We start from the raw sequence: 23,394 nt of genomic DNA on the forward strand, positions 1-23,394 counted from the left end.
ATTTATTTTTGGCTGCATTGGGTCTTCATTGCTGCGCACAGGCTTTCTCTAGTTGAGGCGAGCAGGGGCTACTCTTTGTTGCAGTGTGCCCGCTTCTCATTGAGGTGGCTTGGCTTCTCTTGCTGTGGAGCATGGGCTTTAGGCACGTGGGTTTCAGTAGTTGTGGCATGCGGGCTGCAGTAGTTGTGGCTCGCGGGCTCTAGAGCGCAGGCTCAGTAGTTGTGGCACACGGGCTTAGTTGCTCTGCGGCATGTGGGATCTTCCCGGACCAGGGTTCGAACCCGTGTCCCCTGAATTGGCAGGCAGATTCTTAACTACTGCTGCACCAGGGAAGTGCACACTTAATATTTCTTGATAACTACAACTTCAAGACAGAGATAACTTTTTCCAGTTCCCAATGAGAAAACAGTACTTTAGGTCCCAGGATCAGGGTTGAAACTCAGGCCTATTTAGTTCCAAAATCCATGCTGTTTCCACTAAGCCCTGCCCTCTCTCAATGATAAACGATGCTAAACTGAAGCATTCAGATAAAAATGGATGGGCACTCACCTACTGACGGAAGCGTATAAGTTAAAGTTTGGAGAGAGAATTCAGGCTCAATAAGCTTGGTTACCCAAAATGCATGTAGGTGTGTAGTGAGCAGGGGGACATGTACAAAATAATAAATATCACAACTGAAGGAAAGTGTTTACCCTCATTCCCTTCCCATGTAAGATAGACTTCTTGGAAAGCCTTTATCATGTTTGTTTGTTTCTTTGTTTTCCTGAGCATAAACTGTCACACTAAGAAGAAAAACAAGTTCAATGAAATCTTTTATCAACTCAGGTTTGTTGAAAGATTAGTTTGAAAAAAAACACTGCATTTTTGCTTCACTTCAACTCCTCATTTCTACCCTGCAATCCCAAAATTATAAAGGTAAGGTAAGGGAGAATGGTGATAGCTTGGAATTAAGGATACAGTGGAGACAGACAAGCAACATCAGCCACCTCATGTCCCAAACAGAATGGGAAATCGGAGAGGGATTCCTTCTATCATCCCAGAATTGGAACCAATCTATTTCTGTGATTAATCTAGGTTTTACAAGAAGAGGCCTAGCTTACTTTGTGCCTAATTACATTCAATACAAACAACTCAAGAAATCCAAGAGATGACACAAAATCATTTCCACATGAAACATTGAGTCTTCCCTGGGCTATCTGCTATTCCGCCTGCGTTTATATTTATAGTGTCAAAATGAAGACACGAATGAATAAAATGGTCAGGGGGTGTTCAAATTTCCACGCTGTGTTCCTTTCCATTTTGTTGTAGTGTTTATATCATGTGAAATACTGAAGGGAAAAAAGAGCACATTTATTTAAGAAAGCAAATCTCTTACACTTGCTTGGATATGGAGGAAAAGACAGCTATTTTAACCTGCAAATGAGAAAGAATGTGACTTCATCCAGTAAGTCTTCAGTGAACACATTACCAGGAACTGTGGAATTTTTCTTTTTTTTTTTAATTCCACTAAACATGCTTCAGAATTACTGTACCCCAATTAGCAATAACCATAAACTAGAAGCCAGTTTTGTTTGCAAGGGCTGTCTAGTCCATTCCTGGCAGTGTTACTTTCATTATGTGCACTCAGAAGAATAACTGTGTTTGAATGGCTTGTTGTTGCAATTAGGTTTCCAGGTTACAAGTTACCAAACAACCCTGGACTAAATGTAACTTCTAGACACACTGTTCCAGAGATTCTGAAACCTGCCATATGCATTCAAAGCTAAATTGCAATCTTCACACTCGTGGGGAGTAGAATAATAAATCAAAGTAAAGGGTCACCCTGTATAAACAGTATTGGTTGGGCAACCTTGCAGTAAAGTCATTCTGTCTAGCTTCAAAAGAGGAGGAATTTAGTCTCGCAAACTATCTGAGAACTTGGCCTTTTAAAATGGACCACCACAAAGAACACTTAGGAATTTTTATCTTGTAAATTTGCTTTGTGGGCGTGTAAGGCAGGCTGCCTTCTTGATTCAACATTGGTCCATCTCTTCCTAGATTGCTGGGGGCAGGTAGGATCGCACAACTCAAGAAGGACAGAGAGAATTTGGAGAGGAAAGAGCCACAGCCACTGAGGGGCAGGAAAACAGGATCCCAGAGGAATGATGTTTTAAACGGACACTATTCGTCTGAATAAGAGGGGGTTAGGCTGTGGTTTAATCATATTTTTCAACTTTGTGATGAATCTTTCCCTAACACAGGGGTGCCTGTCTGTGCTCCCAAAAGGCTTGAATTGCAATTTTAAAAACTTGAGTATTTTCATCATTAAAATGAATTAGAATGAAAAGCAGCTGGAGCATTTTCTCTACTCTAAAAACACAACACTGGGGGAGAAAAGGAATACTGAAATAAAAGGAAGGCAAAAATTGAATGCCTTTTCCTTGTCCTTGCCGGCATGATAAGGACACATACTGTTATGCATCAGCTTGCCGTCTTGTACTCCCAGCTCTTCCAGATGTCTCCCTTCTTTCACTCAAACAGCTACTGAAACCTTACCCCTTCTATAAGATCTCTCCTATCTAACTGGAGATGGGCAGAGAATTCTCCCTGGGGACATAGACTTCCCCCAGCTCTCCTTCACTCACAGTCCTATAATATGCCTTGAGCCATTGCTTATACACAATGTTAATAAATCAATCTAAGTCCTAGTTCAATGTTTCTTAAGTTGTCCTATACCTTTGTCAGCACTGTCTTGTATTACAAGCTCCTCAATGACTGCCACACTCTTTTTTGATAAGCTACCTGGCTTGGTAGCTTGATGACTTGGAAACATCAAAAGAAAGCAGCAGATTCACCCGCATGCAGTGAAAATAGTTTGATATGAACCGCTTTATTTTGTAATTCTATGTGAAGTCTTTTTAAATTTCTTTAAATAACAAATAAATCACAAAGTTGACAGGTATTTGCTTCTGAAAAAGAAAATGTACCTCAGATCAATTAAGGAAAAAAAAACCCTTATGTGGTTTAAAGAACAAACAAAACTGACACATGCTTGTTGGCAGTTACACTTCTACTAAATACGTGAGGCCCTTTAATTTTGATTAACTTCTAAATCATATACATCATTTATCCTCTCTGAAAGAAACAGGTATTTCTTTTGCCAAATTACTAGTAAATTCTCTATGACTTCGGGTTAGACAGGAAAGATTCCGTATCATCTTAACCTGACTTCAAACATTTTTATCAAAACAGTCTTCAAAACTTCGCAACAGAAAACTCTATTTCCTCTAATGAGAATGGATGATACATTATATATAAAATGGTAATATTTTAAACCCGATCATTTATTTGACAACAGTCACTAAAATTATCTAAACATGGTGCAGACTCAGTGACATTCAGATGACAGCTCAGACTGGTATTGTAAGGAGTTACCTCGTCACTCATTCACTCATTTCTTAAGCAGCTCTTTCATTTATTAAATTTTGTTAATCATAATTTGTTTTTATCTTACCTATAGCTCTGACTCCCTGGTATTTCAATCCCTCTCCTATGCTAATCATTAAGCCAAGTCAACTGCAAATACCAATTGCAGAAATGATCTGGAGTATTTTTCACCAAAATTAACATGTTAATAAAAATGTTATCAAGAAATAAAAGTGGGGACTGCCCTGGTGGCACAGTGGTTAAGAATCCGCCTGCCAGTGCAGGGGACACGGGTTCGAGCCCTGGTCCTGGAATATCCCACATACCACGGAGCAACTAAGCCTGTGCGCCACAACTACTGAGCCTGTGCTCTAGAGCCTGCGAGCCACAACTACTGAAGCCCGCCATGCCTAGAGCCCATGCTCCGCAACAAGAGAAGCCACCGCAATTAGAAGTCCGCACACCACAACGAAGAGTAGCCCCTGCTCGCCACAACTAGAGAAAGCCCGTGTGCAGCAAGAAAGACCCAAAACAGCCAAAAATAAATAAATAAAATAAATATTTTTAAAAAGAAATAAAAGTCAATTGGTGTGGGGAGAGGAGGTGGTAGCCAACAATGCATGCACTTGATCAAAAATATCTTCACTTAATCAAGACATCACAGCATATATACTTTTTAACTTTGAAAATAAGACATGAACACACTGGAAAGAGATGAACTGAGAAGCTGGCAGCTGAAGTTTTCTTTTTTAATCATGTTTAATAAGCACAGTAAAGGCTAGAAGCTGAACATGGGAAGAGTTTAAAGAATAGTGAATAAAGAAAGAAGATAAAGAAATGAAAAAAATTAAGAGAGTAAGGATGAGGATATCCAAAATGCTAAATATAAGTCACTTAGAAAGAAGAGAAAAAAAATATTTGGAAAAAACATAAATGTGACCTAATTTTTAAAAATTAAGCACAGAAGTTATTAAATTATTATATTTAGAATTAACTTATCTCTATTACTTATATCTAAGTATATATATTTGATTACAATAAAAATATTTGATATAGTTAGAAATATCTAAATTCTTTCAAATATTTCATCATAATTACATGAAGTCACTTTTTTAGATTATCTGCATGTGAATGTTCAAATTTATCAGATTAAATTCTACATGTTAGTAGAATGTTTCTACTCAGTTCTACTGACAAATTATATTTCAGAAGATCAAATTAAATGGTTCCTTCATGTTCTGTTATATGTGTTGTCAATACTCCACAGGAAAAATTTCCCAGAACAAAGTGGTGCTTCCTGAGCAACCAGAAAACTAAGGAGAAGTTGTTTATATTGGGATAAATCATATATATACAGTGTAGTTAATTCTATAAGCAATTAAGTGAAAAATCAGTTTGTTTCTGGATACTCAAAAATAATAGATATGAAAAGGAGAGGCTTTGTACTAATTCACAAAGTAATCATCAAAATATTGACATCTGAAGGTATGCAACGACCGTATCTAAATGCTATAACAGAAACAAGCAGCCGCATAGCACAGGGAGATCGGCTTGGTGCTTTGTGACGGCCTGGAGGGGTGGGATGGGGAGGGTGGGAGGGAGAGGGATGCAGGAGGGAAGGGATGTGGGAACAGATGTATATGTATAACTGATTCACTTTGTTCTAAAGCAGAAACTAAAAAAAAAAAAAAAAAAAAACAGAAACAAATTCCCAGTGTGGCAGAGGGTGTGTTCCAAAAATGGCCACAGCGATATTTCTGGCCCACTTCCTTTTCCAGAATCTTGCCCCTCCCCACTAAGAGGTGAAGTCTGTTTCCACTCCCCCCAAACCTGGACAGGACTTTGGACTGCCTGGAAGAATAGAATGTAAGGGAAGTGATGTTGCATGACTTCTGAGTCTGTCTATCTGCCTGTCTGTCAGATTCTCTTTCAACACTTGCCCTGAGAACCCCACCATTCTGTGAAGAAGCTCAATCTAGCCCACAAGGAGATACCACGTGGAAACGGGCAGGTGAAGAGGAAGTAAGGTCCAGCTGACAGCCAACATTCGCCACCATTCATGTGAGTGAACAGCCTTCCCATGATTCCAGCAGTCAGCCTGCAAGTATTCAGCTAGGGCTCCAGACTTCATGGAGCAGAGAAAAACCATCTCTGCTGTGCATCCCTGAATGCCTGACACAGGACCCATAGGCAAAATAAATCATTGTCTTATGCTTCTAAATTGTGGGGTAATTTATGTCACAGCCTTAAAAACTGGAACACTTCATTTTCAAAAAAAATCTAAAATTTTTTAAATATGAAGGAAATAGTAGTATTTAAAGCAAAAACTGATTACAGCCATTTTCATATACCGGGAAAGTAGCATGATTACTATTCATTCAAAAAAAAAAATTCTGTGGGCCAGCTACTGTGTTTAATGCTGGGGTGGTACAAAGATGAGTGTAAACAGATGTAATGACTGACCTCTTGAAGTTTATAATCTAAGGGGAGAAAGGACTTCAATCAACTATTTAGCTACACAAAGGTAAATGCAACTGTAACAAGGAGAAAGGTCCAGTATGCATTAATAGTGGGGGAATTTGATCTAGTTAGGAAGGTCAGAGAGGGCTTCCCTGAAAAAATGACACTTGAGTTGGGGTAAGTATGAGCAAAAGAGGCAAAGAGAGGAACAGGGGAGAATGTTCCAGACTCAGAGAACAGCGATGTGCAAAGGTCCTGAGACAAGAGGTAGCGTGGGTACACCATGGACTGAAGGAAGGCCAGTAGTCATGCAACATCACTTCTGTTGCATCTTATTCTGCCAGGCGAGCCAAAGTCCCATCCAGGTTCATAGGAAGAAAAATTAGACTCTACCTCTTGATGGAGAGTGGCAAGGTAAGGAGAAAAGAGCAAAAGAAAGTGTTGGAAGAGTGGATCTGGAAGTATGTGAAGGTACAAGAACACGTAAGACAATATCCTTCAGACTTTTATTGACCACCACTCAAAGAAAGGAATACATCTTACACTGCAACTTAATTCACATGCACACACACTCAATCCAAATCAGTTTCACACAACAGGAGTTACCTTCACTACTTATCATGCAATCTATTATCGTCTATTCTATCTTTGTATGTATTTGTCACAACTAAATTGATTTTCAATGTACTAAAGGATCACAACCTGAAGTTTGAAAAGCACTGGCATAAGGCCTAAGAGGGTAAGTTAAGGAATTTATCTCTAGGCTTGGAGTAATGGGAAGTCACCGAAGAGTTTTAAACCCCATGGTAACATAATCAAGTCTGTGTTTCCACACTCTGGTTGAAATAAAAGAGAAAACAGAATGCAGAAGAAACAGAACAAGTATAAGACGAGGTGGGAGGCTACCAAGGAAAACTGGGCAAGATATGATAGTAGCTTGAATTATGATGATAGTGGGGGTGGAGATGGAGAGAAATGGATGAATTTCAGATACTTGAGAGTTAAAACTGATGGAAGTGATTAACTACATACTGAGGATGAGTGAGGTTTTTGACTCTCAAAACAAGATGGGTAAGTAGTACCATTCTCTGAAGAAACAAAGGAAGAAACCAAGTATACAGCAGGGAAGACAGCTCTTGCAAACAAAACTGACTTCTAGTTTATGGTGATTGCTCATTGGGGTACAGTAATTTTGAAGCAAATTTAGTGAAAAAAAATATTTTAATAACTTCACAGTCCCAGATAATGTATTCATTGAAGAATAGTTGAGACTAACACTGGATGAGGTATCACCTTTTATCACCATGGGCGTACTTGCCAAAGACTGGACACAATATACTATCTTGAGCAGCTAGAAATAGCCCTGAATTTTTGCTTAGCTAGTTTATTAAAACTGGGACTTAGGGCTTCCCTGGTGGCGCAGTGGTTGAGAGTCCGCCTGCCGATGCAGGGGACACGGGTTCATGCCCCGGTCCGGGAAGATCCCACATGCCGCGGAGCGACTGGGCCCGTGAGCCATGGCCGCTGAGCCTGTGCGTCCGGAGCCTGTGCTCTGCAACGGGAAAGGCCACAACAGTGAGAGGCCCATGTACCGTAAAAAAAAAAAAACCTGGGACTTAGTGGTGGTCCTCAATAAAGAAGTTAAGATGCCAAATTTTCTTCCATATAATTCAGAGCCGAGGTCGGCAAATTATTGCCATGGGCCACAGTCTGTTTGTTCTCTGGAGCACAGCCACCACTCACGAGCTGCCAGGAGCAGCTTTCATTCTACAACAGCAGAGTTGAGTACTTACAGCAATGACTATATGACCCAAAAGCCTAAGATATTTACTGCCTGCCCTTTACAGAAATTAGTTAAGTGACTCCAAGGAAGGGAGCAGCCAAAGACTTCAGGAGACAGAAATCTTGGAGTAGAATTTCATGAGTGCTTCAGCCACTAATCTCCTACCTATGTGGCTCAAAGAAGGATCCCAAACACCCTCCCTTCAACAAGGCCTTGAGACACCCGTGGGTGAGGAACATTGCTCCAGCCACTCTAAAAGTGTGCTGGTGCTTGTTCTCTCTAGACCACGCATGCATGGAAGATGCTGCATTTTATTTTATTTTATTTATTTATTATTATTATTATTATTTTTTTGCGGTACTCGGGTCTCTCACTGTTGTGGCCTCTCCCGTTGCAGAGCACAGGCTCCGGATGCGCAGGCTCAGCTGCCATGGCTCACGGGCCCAGTCGCTCCGCCGCATGTGGGATCCTCCCGGACCGGGGCACGAACCCATGTCCCCTGCATCGGCAGGCGGACTCTCAACCACTGCGCCACCAGGGAAGCCCCGATGCTGCATTTTAAATGGGCTCTCTGGTTCCAGCGGGGTATCAGGATTGTGGGGTGGCGGAAGGAAAAAGCAGCACTTCATCTCCAGAGACAAAGCAGGCAGAGGAACCATAAGAAGCAGCAGAGTCAATGTCGTATCCACGATACACTGACCTGTAAGGCCCTCTGAGGCTGCCTGAATGATCTTGGGGTTTCTAAGAGTAAAAGAGTTGTGTGACTCACTACTTGATTTCTATAACAAAAATCTCCAGATCTTGTCAACAGAAGCCTGACTCAAACTTCCAGTTGTCATAGCCCACAGTCAATTATCAGACCTCACAGCCCCTGAAGGTATCCTGATACCTGAGGCCTGGCCCTTGCCAAACGATCCTATATCCTAATATCACAAATAAAAACTTTTGAGTCTTCCTCAAAGTCCTTTCAATGAGACCTGAAACCATTCACCAGAGAAGTGTGCCCTGGGGGGGAGTAAAATACTCAGCCCATTGAGGAATGAACAGACATTGGCTCTTGGGCACAAACTCTCAATATATCTCTTAGGGAGAAACTCTTGTTTATGAACTGAGATATGCCCAAAATATTTTCAATAGTAATACAAAAAAGACAGAAGGAGGAACGATTAGAAATAATCCAAATGTTATCCATTGGAGAATGAATAAATAGTATTATATTTATAAAATGGAATACAGTGCTGCAAGGTGAATGAAAGAGATACAACTCCCCACAACATGGATGAATACCACAAATAATGTTGAGCAAATAAGCAGGTTGCAAAAGAACACATAGAGTATGATTCCATTTACGTAAGTTCCAAACTTAACTACATATTGTTTAGGATTACATATATATGTAGCACAACTATTAAGGAAAACAAAAGGCAATGAGATGATAAATATAAAATTCAAGACAGTGTTTACATTTTGGGAAGAAGCAAGAAATGGGACTGAGGAGAGACATGAGGAGCTTTAATTATAGTTGTTCTGCTGTTTCTTAAGCTGAATGTAGTACACAGATGTTAATTTTATTGTTCTACAAACTGTAGCTATGGTTTCTCTTTTTTATGTTATATATAATTCATAGTTTCTTAAAAACAATGATGTTAATGGAAAACATCAGCAATCCCATATTGACAACACTACCGACAGCTCAGATGCCTCCAGAGCAAACATGTGAGCCACCCAGCCAATTAAGAATCCTAAGCAGATGAAGTATGGGCTGGTCAAAAAAGTTTGTTTGGGTTTTTCCATAAGATGTTACAGAAAATCCCAAATGAACTTTTGGGCCAACCCAATGTTAATTAAGGGTAGGAAGGAGGGTAGAAAAGGAAATCATGAATACGATCTCTAGTCTCATGATTCTCTGAAGAAATACCCTATTTCCTTTCTTGTGATGTCTTGTATATCTTGGATATTGTCTATAACTAATATCCTCCCCCCATCTCATTGACTTATATGAGGTAATAATAATTACATTTATATCAAATTATTGAGTTGGGATAGCAGCAGAACTAGAAAAAGAACAGACATCACCCAGAGATCCTGACTTGGAACAACATACGATAACTAAGGTGACAACGGGTAACCTCCTTCTGAGGAAGAGGAAGAGTATGTCTTCAGAGGTATCAGAAACGTTAGCATTGATTTTGGCAGAAAGATGTGTAATAAGTATTTGTCAGATTTTGGCCTTCCGGCATCTGAATGCATCTTCCATAAGAATAGAGTTCCCATCACATGAAGCTTGGGGAGAAGCAGATCCTACCACTAGTCACAGAAGGTTTAAAAGGCCGATTTCCACTTTATCAGCCCTGCTGTAAGCTAAACCATCAGAACATGACCTTTGCTTGGCCCAGTAGCCCCACCCAGGGCTTTAACACCAGTTCCAGTGACACAACAAAGCAGAGAAGGTAAAAGTGGTACCATCAGTGGCAATGAAGCCCAGTTTCTAGGGGTAGTGTTTACCACATCTACTGTGAAAAGTTTGGGGCAGTGGCCTGAGAAGCTGAATGTCTCCACTGATCACTGGTGGTGGCAGTGCCATCCTTAATGGCCTGGTCCTGTGGCATAATGTGGTCTGGATTCTAGCTGCTTCAATTCCCTTGTAACTGCTCATTCTCTGAGCTCAGTTCTGCAGCTCTATCAGAGGTTTTAAAGGATATGCAATATATTTTTTTAATTCCTTTTCCTTTTTAAATTCCTTTTTTTTAATTCCTAAAATAAGACACAGACATTTTCTTTTCCTTCCTGACAATATCCTGACTAAGTCAAGTGTATATTTTTCACTCTCTATATATCTCAGTCTTTGTGAAATTATGTAAACCCTCAATATTTGAAGAACAACTCCAAGATTCAGTCTCACGCCCAAGTTTACTGTATGCTACTTTATTTACTAATGTATTTCATGTATTTATATAATAATAATCTCAACCATTTATTAAACATCTAATCTATGGTCATCCCAGTCAGAAGGAGTGATAAGTATCACCTAGCATCCATAGAGGGTTTTGTACTCCATCGAGCATTTACATTTACATTTTCTCCTTTTGGACATAGCCAGTAAATGCAGCCAATACAATGTCAGTGATCCATCTCTTATTTCACTGACCACAGGGCTCTTGTTAACATCAGCAGCAATGTGGCATAATTTCCATTAATTGAGCTCTAACTATCAGCACAGCGCTGGAAGTTTAGTGTGTGTCATTCCGTTAAGCTCCAAACCCTCCCACATGCAAGAAGGTCTAAAATAATAACAGAAACACAGAGCACCCCATTGCCAGACTCCCCTTCTCCACACACCCCAACAATGCCTTCTTCTATAATCATTTAGGATCACTTAGATGGAGTACTGGAAGACTGCCATTATGATTCTATAATTCTGTCTATATATTCAGAATAATCCCATGGTGTCTGGGACACAAGCTAAACTGACATTGCTACAGATTAAAATGCAGATATCTAACCAAGATTGTCTTTCTAGGATAATTTCATTTATAATAAGCATTGGACAGGTTCTCCTGGCACCAAATCTGACACACACAACTCCACTAACTTGACACCATAAGCTAGAGCAAAGGGAATTCATAAACAGAGAATTACAATTTGAATATGGTTCTATATAAGCAAGTGAATTAGGGAAGTGGAAGAGAGGAAGAGAGTTTAGGAATAAATAAGAGCCACTAAGTAAAAATGCTGAAAAATCCCAATGACAAACCACATTGCCTATGCCTATACTTCATTATATACATATCCATGTATACATGTTTAGTTAATAGGTAAGAAGAGTCAGACAAAGTTAATCAATATTATTGATAAAATAATTGAAACAGGAATAACACAAGGGAATAGCAACCTGATTAGAAGAAGTGCCAGCTAGAGGAAAGTTAATTCAATCCAACTTCCATACACTATTTGACTAATTTAAATATTAGCCAATTGAGAGTTCATGAGAAACAGCTACATTGCAAAAGCCATACTAAAAGAATCTCTATACTATAGTAAATATATATATTTGTAATTTTTAAATTGATATTTCAAATCTTTTGTTGTTGTTTTTGCTTTGGGGGTTTTTTGGTTTTATTGTTGTTTTGGCCACGCCTCACAGCATATGGGATCTTAGTTCCCGGACCAGGGGTCAAACCCATGCCCCTGCAGTGGAAGCGTGGAGTCCTAACCACTGGACCACCAGGGAAGTCCTCAAATCACTTTTTTAATCCAGCATTTTTTTTTTTTTGGCTGCATTGGGTCTTCATTGCTGCTTGTGGGCTTTCTCTAGTTGCAGTGAACGGGGGCTACTCCTTGTTGTGGTGCACGGGCTTCTCACTGCAGTAGCTTCTCTTGTTGCAGAGCACAGGCTCTAGGCACACGAGCTTCAGTAATTGTGGCACGTGGGCTCAGTAGTTGTGGCTCGCAGGCTCTAGAGCACAGGCTCAGCAGCTGTGGCGCATGGGCTCAGTTGCTCTGCGGCATGTGGGATCCTCCCAGACCAGGGCTCAAACCCGTGTCCCCTGCATTGGCAGGTGGATTCTTAACCACTGCACCACCAGGGAAGTCCCTTTAATCCAGCTTTTAAAAACCAGCTGTGGGAGATCCCACAGTACACAAGTTAATGCAAAACTCATAGTACTGGAAATTGAGTTATCTGTTCACTTCTAGAAAAACAAGCTGTGACTATGGAGTTTTATCAATCACCATATAAGTTACAAAATGGAACTTGGGTAATATTAGATGACTTCTTTTTTTTTTTTTTTTTTTTTTGTGGTACGCGGGCCTCTCACTGTTGTGGCCTCTCCCGTTGCGGAGCACAGGCTCCGGACGTGCAGGCTCAGCGGCCATGGCTCACGGGCCCAGCCGCTCCGCGGCATGTGGGATCTTCCCGGACTGGGGCACAAACCCATGTCCCCTGCATCGGCAGGCAGACTCTCAACCACTGTGCCACCAGGGAAGCCCCCTAGATGACTTCTTTTATAAATATTGCCAGAAGTTGGCAGCCCAGTTACATTAGGTTGTATAATTTGAAATAGCAAGATGGCCATGGAGGTTCATAAATCTTTGAAACTCAAAAATACTGCCAGAAGGTGAGGGAAAAAAACACAAAGCAGCATGGACTGACTGCCACTAGAAATTTCCTAGAGAGAAATGTCCCAGGTTAAACATTAGACATTGCAAATATACCAAGTCCATTTAGTTTTCACTCTCCCACAGTCCCTTACCACTTAGTTTTGTCCCCAGCTAACAGGTGGGCTGAAATCAACCTTATTTCAACAAACCAAACATCCAAACTATGTAATCATGGGATGACGTCTGAGCTTGATCTGGCTGGCTGCTTAAAAAGGAGTCTTTCACAATAATAAATGGGAATTTTCATTGTTGACCAAGCTAGATACTAAAGCACTCCACCTTTATACTTCAGGCTGAAATAAACCAAATGTAAATAAATCGCCCTACCTTTAAAAAACACCTCCATGCATCCATTTTGAAGTACACAGAAATATGTTTTATTTTGTACACAAAGATGAGATTATTAGCCTACTACCTGTGGGACACAGACCTTTTTAGTTGTTCTCCAATATGGTGATAGATGTAAGCTGAATTTCACATACATTCTCACCTACGCCTTAAACAACGCCACACTTGAGAGGACAGCTAGATGTTTGGGGGACAGTCTGGGGCCAGGGACCTAGTAGAACTGAGAGTCCCATGGGGTCCCAGTCCAAGTCCCTGCCTTCATTAGCATGGTGTTCTCACCATGCTGTTCCATGAGGAACAGTCTAAGGATTTATTGCTGCTCTGTGCTACTCTGTATCTCCGAAACAAAGTTTCCACAAATTAGGCATTTAAGATTACCCCACAGACGCACACACAAATCTATTCTTAATTAAAGAGAAATATAATTTAAACTGTTTCTATATCCTAATAAAAAGTGAATGCATCATCATAGATGACCTTATATGCTTGTTTATTATTACTGATTCCTTTGAGTTTCACTTCCCTTATTCCTTTAACACCTCACTCTCTTGGGTTTTCTTTTCTGAATGTACAATGTGTGGGGAAAAAAAACCTGAAACATCTCTTTAGATGGTTGCTGTATCTGTCAAGGGGCTACGCTACAGTTCCAAATACAAAAACCACATTCCAAAACAGGAATATTCTCCAAACCCTTTACTTTCACGGTGTGCCTTCAAATTTTGTTGCTTTTTAAAAATTCTGACTGGAAGTACCAGCAAATCACAGCACCACCTGCTTATTTACACAGAAGAACTCTCTGCAACTTGAGAAATCACAGCAGAAGGTACCAGCATGGATTGCTGCCAGTCACCTGGGCAGTTTCCTCCCACACACTGCTCCCTCCATAAGGGACTGTGATGACAACCTGGGCAGTGGTCCTTCTGGGCTTTCCAGGAAGACACTGACAGCAACCTAACCCACAAAACCTTAGGTTAGAGGGAAACCTCAATTCACCTCTGCCATTTTGGTATGCAACTGAAATATGCAAGTCAAAGGAATGGATTTATATTTTAAAACAGATGAAAAGAAGATACGACACTTTCTTTCAATAAATGCTTAGTAGTCTTAACCAAGTTTTTTAAAGCTTTCTTTCAATCTGACTGAAATTCTTCAAACTTCACACCACAGCTTAATTTTTTTTCCCCTTTTCGGTACCCAGCTATGATGGAGAAGTCCTAGTCACCATATTCTGTATAAGCATTGAAGCCAATTATTAATTAGGTCTAAATAAAAAATTCTCTCCCCTTGGATTAACAATCTCTGGTATTATTTTTCCCATCTTTTACACTTTTTCACAATAGCGTTTCTTTGAAAACTCTTTTCAGCGTCCTCTGACAACATTACCTTGTTGTAATTTCTGATTGGCACATACTCAGTGTCTTTTTCTATCTGTGTGGCTAGAATCTAGCCCACTGCCTGGCATTCAGCAGGCTCTGGATAAATATTCTCAAGAAACTGTGAAATCGTACATGAGCAGCATTCAATAAATGGTTGAGCATAATTTGTCTTCCTTGACTATACTTTGCTATTTGGTCACATTTTCCTATTATTCCTACCATGTGGAAATAATCATACTTCCATCATGAATTGTCCCTTTGACTCACAAGAAAATGCAATAAGCTCGTTCTAAAAGTTATCCTAAAATGTGAACCTAAGTATTGATTTTCCAGTAGATGCACAGTATCCATCAATGAAAAGTTTGGTATACCTTGGCAGAACTTCAAATCATACTAAATATGCCTAAAATTTCATCTTCTGTGTTTCCAAATCTCATGCACTGTAAGAACAAGAAGTTCTGTTGGTGTTGCCAAAAGGGCTTTATTTTAGTGGGGCCAATGAAATGTCTTACTGAGAATAGTTCAATACTTAGATTAAGTGATATTTTTAAACACACACAATTAGCTAGCAATTTATTTTATTAGATACTTTTTCTGTTTTTTCTTAAAAGGTTGATTTTTTTTTTTTTTTTTTTTTTTTTTTTTGCGGTACGCGGGCCTCTCACTGTTGTAGCCTCTCCCATTGTGGAGCACAGGCTCCGGACGCGCAGGCTCAGCGGCCATGGCTCATAGGCCCAGCCGCTCCGCCACATGTGGGATCTTCCAAGACCGGGGCACAAACCCGCGTCCCCTGCATCAGCAGGCGGACTCTCAACCACTGCGCCGCCAGGGAAGCCCTGATAATTATTTTGTAACTGTTTATTAAATGTCTATCTTTGCTTAGAACAGCTTATTACTATAAATAAAAAAGATATACATACTCTAATTTGCACATCTTCCAATTTCACAGACATTCTAAAATCATGTCTAAATGCCAAATAGAAAATGCAAGATATTTGGAACAAATGCCATGGCACATGTTAATGGACAAACTAAAATCACCAGTCTTTTAGCTTTTGATCAGAGCTGAACAGGGCTATTAATGGATATTTTTCATTAGACCAACATTCTCCAGGTTGACATAAACACTTCTCTCTTTCTTCCTCTTGTTCACACACATACACACACACACACACAGTTCAATACTGAGAAAAGCAAAAAGACAAGAAAGTGTGAAAGAAAAATGAGGGACTTCCCTGGTGGTCCAGTGGTTAAGAATCCGCCTTCCAATGCAAGGGACGTGAGTTCAATCCCTGGTCACGGAACTAAGATCCCACATGTCGCGGGGCAACTAAGCCCGCGTGCCGCAACTACAGAGCCCTCGCACCACAACTAGAGAGAAGCCCTCGCATCACAGCGGAGGATCCTGCATGCCACAATGAAGATCCCATGTGCCGCAACTAAGACTCGACACAGCCAAAAATAAAATAAATAAATATTTTTTAAAAAGAAGAAAGAAAAATGAAATATGGCCAGTTTTGTTCTTCAACAGAAAACTCTGTCTTCCTAGAGCCTTGGCAAGGTCATAGACACCTTGGAATCACCATGACCACTGATGTGAACTGGCTGTCCTTAAAAGAATGCTTCTCACTTAGCAGATACATTAGAGAGATGGGGGAAAGGTGTAAAATAAAAGATTGGAAAGGGGCTTCAATTATTGTTGGAAGAACTCACAAAAGTGGGTTTCATTTTCTTTGATTCTTCGATAAATTAGTAAACTTGACTAACATAATCTGGAAATCTTTCCCCAAGTTAAAGAAAGAAATATTTAGGAGTTTAACTATTTTGTAGTTCCCCCTTTGAACTCAGAATTCCCAGGCTAAAGATTAGTTAGTGAAACCACAGAGCCCCATGCCTTCCTGCAGTAAGGTTAATAATTACACCCAATTTAATGTCTAGAATTCCATTCCCAACCCAAAGCCTTTACGTAGGAAATCTCATAGTATGTTTCACTGGAGATGAGGCCTAATGATTAAACTGAAATGTGAAGTTTTGATAATGATATTCAAAATCTTAAAGACATTCACTGGAGTGACTGACCAGAAGTACAACCCATGTTCCCACAACCTTTTCAGACCAGGCCAAGTTCTGAGGTTTCAAAAACTCGCTTTCTTTCTTTCCTCCTCTCCAAGGTACTCCTACAATACTCTACCCCATTAAGAAGAAACAATGGCTATCCAAATTCTCCATAAATGAAAATCTAAACTGACAGAGGTGTATTCAAGAGGATCCAACATGATGTTTATCCAACAAGGAAGCTTCCACTCCTTGGGAAGATATTCATTGGTGTCTTTGGATTTTAATTTGAAGATTTCTTTTTAAGACAGCAGCTCGGGACTTCCTTGGTGTCACAGTGGTTAAGAATCCACCTGCCAATGCAGGGGACATGGGTTCAATCCCTGGTCAGGGAAGATCCCACATGCCATGGAGCAACTAAGCCCGTGCACCACAACTACTGAGCCTGAGCTCTAGAGTCCACGAGCCACAACTACTGAGCCTGCGTGCCACAACTACTGAAGCCCGTGTGCCTACAGCCTGTGCTCCACAACAAGAGAAGCCACTGCAAAGAGAAGCCCGCGCACCGTAACAAAGAGTAGCCCCTGCTCACCACAACTAGAGAAAGCCTGCGTGCAGCAGTGAAGACCCAATGCAGCCAAAAATAAATAAATAAATAAATAAATTTATGAAAAAGAAAAAAAAAGAAAGAAAAGAAACTGGAGTGGGAGTAGAACAGAGAAGATAATGGCAGAGGGAAAAAAAAGAAAGAGGAGGTCAAGAAGCAAGGTCAAAGACTAGAATCTGAACTGGCATCTAAGACCAAGCTATTTTTAAGAATGAGGAAGTCTGATACTAAGTTTTGAGTTGTTGGCACTTCCAAATTACCTATAAAACCCACTCCATTTCTACAAACCATTGGTAAATTTCACCACACACAAACCTGTGGGAACGGGGTATTTGTGTGTACATCAATGAGAGGATTTCTCCTCTGAGTTGGTGGGCCTTAAACAAATACAACCTGTAGAGGAACAAGACAGTCCATGAACTCAGCTAATACTTTGGAAGCAGAAGCTCAGGCAAAGAGGTGAGCATGAGGTAATAATCCCTGCAGGAATTCACAGAAGTCTTGGGAAGAATGTAGGACATTCCAAAGGCTAAGTAATGGAGGTTCAAGCCAATTTTATCTCGATCATAGGAGATGGACAACTCCAGCCATTATTCAGGTTACAACTAGCAGCTAAGGTGTTTATAACTCCAGGAAAATGGAACAAATTTTCCAGAAATTAGGAGTTTATTGCTCCTCAAATATTAGTCCCATTATTTCCTGACCCATTATTGATAAAGTTCAAAAACTGTTTAGCCCTTAAAATGTGGGCTTTTGAGCCGAAGAAATCTACAAGTTCTACAACAAAGATCAATGTTGGTAGAGTTAAGAGTAAGGCATGGCAGGCAAGGAAGGCTAAAGAGTAGTCAACTCCATGAGGACAGGGGCCATGTGATTTGGTTCTCAGGTGACAAGCACAATGCCTGGCACATAGCAGTCACACAATAAATCCATGTTAAATGAATAACATTCATTTAATATAGCTCCAAATTATAGTAGAGACAATAAATGAATCACACAAAGGTTTAACTAAACTAATTTTGTCCCTGAAACAAAAGCTAGATAGGGGCTTCCCTGGTGGCGCAGTGGTTGAGAGTCCACCTGCCAATGCAGGGGACACAGGTTCGTGTCCCGGTCCGGGAGGATCTCACATGCCACGGAGCGGCTGGGTCCGTGAGCCATGGCCGCTGAGCCTGCACGTCCGGAGCCTGTTCTCTGCAACAGGAGAGGCCACAGCAGTGAGAGGCCCGCATACCACCAAAAAAAAAAAAAAAAAAAAAAAAAGCTAGATAGATAGTGGCCATGAAGACTTAAATTATTTGAGACATCCCACCCATATGTGAAATGCAGAATCACCAGGCACGCTTGAGGCAAACAGATGTCTCCCTTAACTATGATAAGGCACATTCAACACTATAGAGAATGAAAACGACTACCAGCCTATTAATGCTAGGAACTATACAGAATTAGCAGACCTCCTAGGGACGGACAAGCTAACAGCCATCTCTGACACATGTGTTAAAGCCTCATCAGTCGATGACTACCAGCAACAGGAACAAATTTGTAGTCAGACAAAATCAGATTCATTGACTTGGTGCAGCGAGGGATGGCACTCAGAGAAAGCACAAACTGATGCTGAGAAAGACCGAGAAGGGAATCATCTTTTGTAAGGTTTGGGCTCTCGTTGAAGGGTTCCAAGGAGGGTCTAAGGGAAGCAGATTCAGTTCTGGAGTGACTGCAGTTTTGAGGTGAAATTAGATGTGGGGATTAACTAGGGGTTGTTATGAGGTGAGGGTGATTTAGCAACTAAAGATGTCCAGTAGGGAATTCCCTGGTGGTCCAGTGGTTAGGATTCCACGCTTTCCCTGCTGTGGCCCAGGTTCAATCCCTGGTCGGGGAACTAAGATCCCGCAAGCTGTGCGGCGCGGCCAAAAAATAAAAATAAAAAATAAAGATGACCAATAAAATATGAGAACAGCAAAGCAGGTCTGGAGTGTCAGCGGCAAGTAAGCATTAATCACTGAAAGGGAGTCCCTTGTGGCATCTTACAGCTGCTGCATAACTGGGAGAAGCAGTGTTCTATGATAACTTTGCAGCTGGCCTGCTATGTGTCTGTCCTCCAAGCCTGACTAGTGGCAAGGCTGCCTTTGTTGCTTCTCCATCCAGCTGATTTTCACTCTGTCAGAGACAGGCTTTGATCTTTACACAGATACAAGTATTAAATAATCCTCCTTAATCAAGGAGTAGAAAGGGACATTCTCAGAACCTTAATCTAAGAGAAATGGGCCAAAAAGAAAAGATTGTTATATTTAAAATCTTTTCAAAACGGACTGACCCATAAACCTAATCCCATCTACCTTTCTTCAGTCCTCCAAGCATCCCTCTAGCCAAGCACATGTGTCCTGGATAATAAGAGTTGGTTTACTTCCCTGTCTTCTCCCCTGGACTCCAAACTCCTAAAAGAAAGGGGAAGTACTCATTTTATACCTGATGACTCACAGCTCCCAACACATCCTAAGTGCTATGTAGCCAAACTGTCTGCTTGTCTCCTCTGTCCAGAATGGCCCTATCCAAGGCCTCTTACACAGTGAAACAGATTTTGCTCTCTAAATAAGTGTTAAAGAATGTCATAATCTAAAGGATTCACTACATGGATGAGACAGGGAAGAGCTGATCAGCTGATCAGCAACATCTACAACTCTAGGTCAAAGAAGAAGGAAGCTTCCCTTTGAAGAGTTCACCGATGGCTTTGTTGCCACCTGATAAAGTCAAAAGCACTTGAAATAAACAGCTCAGCACAAAGGGAGTTGAACCCCTACCAAACTGAATCGCTTATTATGCAGTAACTGGATATTTTCATATATCTGTCTTTTCAGCAAGACTGTAAATTCCTGGAGGTGAGAGGTTATACATGTCTTGTTCATTTTGCTCCCCTGCTCTCTGCCTACCATGCTGCACAGTACAGGTGTTCAATCATGTGAAAGCAAAGTAGATAAAGCAGAAAAATAAGAAGACCCTCCTTCAGTTAAAGGGAAAGGGTAAAAGCACGATGCGAGCTGGTAAGCAAGAGGAAAGGTATCCCACATGCGGATGAGAGGCTCCCAGTGCATGAGGACGGAGGGCTCCATAGACGGCTTCCCTGAGAGAGGAAAGGAAGAAGTTGGTGAGTGGACTTGGAACATGGAAACATAGAACAAGATCTGAAACTGGGCAGAGAGGAGGGGGGGAAAGGAAGCAGAGAGAGGACTGGGAAGACAAAAATAAGGAGATGAACTACCAAGGTCAGAAGATGAGAACACTGTCTTTATTAAAACCACCACCGATGCAGGGAAAGCGGGAAGAAAGATGAAAATATAGCTCAAAACAATGACTGGGGAATAGAGGCAGGAGTCCAAGGGGGGCCTAGAAGGTCTCTTTATCTGGATGTTATTAAAAGCAAGGCCTGGTGTCGAGAGGTAAGGAAGGGCTCAGAGCCCACAGCGCAGCCCAACTTTGGAGCAGGTGCAAACCACAGTCACCGTTTTGCTTTTCTTTCTCCCATCTCCTTTTTCTTCTCTGTCTTTCCTCCGCTTCCCCTCCCCCTTCCTCCTGCTGCAGAAAGTGTTGGCCACATAAGACCACGTACTTCTTTCAGGTTAGTGGAACAGGTGCATTAGAGTTCTGCCTTTGTCCTGATGACATGGCTACAAAGAAGAAGAGGAATAGGACTAGCTGTCCTTTCAGTGTCTCTTCAAAGATGACTTTCATGGCACAGAAGGGCAATGACAGAAACCACAGCAGAACCTGGAACGTCAAGATGACATGCCCATTCTCATTATGTGACCTGCAGTCAGCAAGTGGATACCACTGTGTCTAAACTATTAACTGTCTAAAGAACAAGCAAACTGGATTATGGACTTGGGCGGGGGGTGCTCCGGGAGGAGGAAAGGAATGCACCCACTGGCTGGGTTTCCTACCACATGTGAAAATCTAGCCACAGCTGTGGGACCCAACGCCACACGTCCTACAAAACCCCAACAGACGGCAAAAGTCCTTCTGTTATAATGTGCACTGTGAATAATCAGAATTAATATGCTTCAAGCAATTAGAAAAATTGAATCATCTACCTCAGTGTGGTGGCTTTTATTAGGTAACCCCAACACTGAAAACTTAAACAATATGCAATACATCAGATTTGAGGGAAATGTCCCCAGTTTTGATGAACAGGTAATTTTACTAACTCTTCATATTGAAACATCTTTGAATAGACATTATTTGTGCTACTACTGCATTGAAACTTCTTCTCTGAAACAACTCTAAACTCTCCAATTCTGTGTATTCATGTTCCCACTTCAAAATTATTTCTGTGAATTCCTCCCTGTGATTGGGAGAAAGATGTGTTATCTTCCTCCAAAGAATAGCAGTCATCAACAGTATTTTACCAGGTATGCACTCTTTTCTCAGTAGACACAAATGTTGAAAGGAAATCACCACCTTAGATCAAGAAAATAGAATCTATAATATTGTGAAAGGCCAGTGTCTGTCAAGTTTGTCCTCAAATTTTGAACATAGATTGTCCTCTAACTTATAAACTTGTGGAATTCTAAAAGTCTGATGGTTAATCACTTGTGAAAGAGAGAGGTATTTCTGCCCAGTAAGAACTACACACACAAAAGTGAGGTTCTCAGCTCAGCCTACAAAAGCCTTTCTGACTTGTGCTCCACCTAAAACAGCATCAATAAGACTGCAGAACCAACAGTAAAAGTGATATCTCTATGGAAAAATGCATTCAGAATTCCTATTTTGGATGCCCGGAACCCAAAACTCTCCCTTGCTGGCAATGAAAACAGGGGTCCCCTTGCTCAAAGCAGGCTTTGCGTGTGGTCATGGTGTGGACTTTGGGGAGGAGGGTGTCTGTGTTGAAGATCAAGACTGGAAATGCAAGGGACTTCCCTGGTCCAGTGGTTAGGACTCCTCACTTCCACTGCAAGGGGCATGGGTTTGATGCCTGGTTGGGGTACTAAGATTCTGCATGCCATGCAGAGCGGCCGAAAAAGACTGGAAATGCAAAGTGAGGGAAGTAAATACACTGCTGTCTAGACTGGGGGGGAAGGTTGAGGGGGACAAAAGTGGGAGAGTGGGGCTTGGGTGGGTGAGGGAAAGTGCTGAAGGTCACGGACAAACAGAACAGTTTCTCACCACCTCTTCCCACCTGCTCTGCATCCCCAAAATGACCCCCTTTGGAAGACTGTGAGGGGAAGGGCTGAGAAGAAATGAAAGGCTACAGCAGGATCCATGCAGTTAGAGCAAATGAGAAGGGGCAGGAATCACCAGTATGAAGTAAAGTGGGAGAGATACAGTGTTCTAGAAGCGGGAGAGATGCTGTTTTCTAGTTGGAGATAAGGGGTGGATTTGTCACATGTAAGACGTGCATTCATAAATCAGAACCTTGTCTGTGTGGCCCGCGCACAGGCCCCAAGTAAAGAGAAATCAATAGTTACTGCTCCAAAGTGGAAGAACAATTAGCAAATTAAATTCACTGGAGTCCTTGTGAATGCTTCTTTTGTTAAGGATAATCTTTTTTTTTTAAAGTATATTCCAAAAATTTTTTGCACACCTCTTGCAATTTGCCAGACCCAATGTCTTCATCAAAGACACTGGAATCCAGAGTAAATATACACTCATAATTTTTCTGGAATTCACACATTTCAAATCCTACTGCAGAAATTCGGCTTCAGTCACTAACTTCAAGCAAGGTGTTGATAGCTTACTTCAAGCAATTGTGTGTCCTTCAAACAATATTATATCCAGAACTAATGCACTAATGTCTTTTCTTACTACTTGCTACAGATATTAACTAGCAGTCATTCTTTACCTGTAACATAAGCACCACCTGAAAAATTTATATTTTTGTCTACGTTAAGCTATAAATCTTATCACTTTCCTAAATTATCAACTTTTCATACATTGAAAATCAAAAATACAAACAATATTATTTGAAATAATGTCTGGGATTACCACGTTTTCCCACAAATTATTTGAATGATGAATTTAACCTCGTGTTATTAAAAATACTGCACAATTAAAATTTTTTCTTACGTAGTTTTTTTTTTTTTTTTCCTAGAGAGACCCATTTGGTCCTGTTGGGCATAAACCCAGCATGGGATGAAATGGCCAGAGCTGAGGGGTCTCCCTGGGGCTCTGCACTACAAATGAGGACAAACTCCTTTCCTGTTAGTCAT

The 23,394-nt window shown here is 41.0% G+C and overlaps 1 protein-coding gene across 1 annotated transcript in view; it reads right to left on the reverse strand.

Moving 5' to 3' along the window:
* Positions 1-23,394, reverse strand: part of DCDC2 (doublecortin domain containing 2) — a 147,768-nt gene that overhangs the window by 118,815 nt on the left and 5,559 nt on the right. The gene's annotated exons all lie outside the window — the stretch shown is intronic.

Source organism: Mesoplodon densirostris, chromosome 10 (assembly GCF_025265405.1).
Source record: "Mesoplodon densirostris isolate mMesDen1 chromosome 10, mMesDen1 primary haplotype, whole genome shotgun sequence".
Classification (NCBI taxonomy): domain Eukaryota; kingdom Metazoa; phylum Chordata; class Mammalia; order Artiodactyla; family Ziphiidae; genus Mesoplodon; species Mesoplodon densirostris.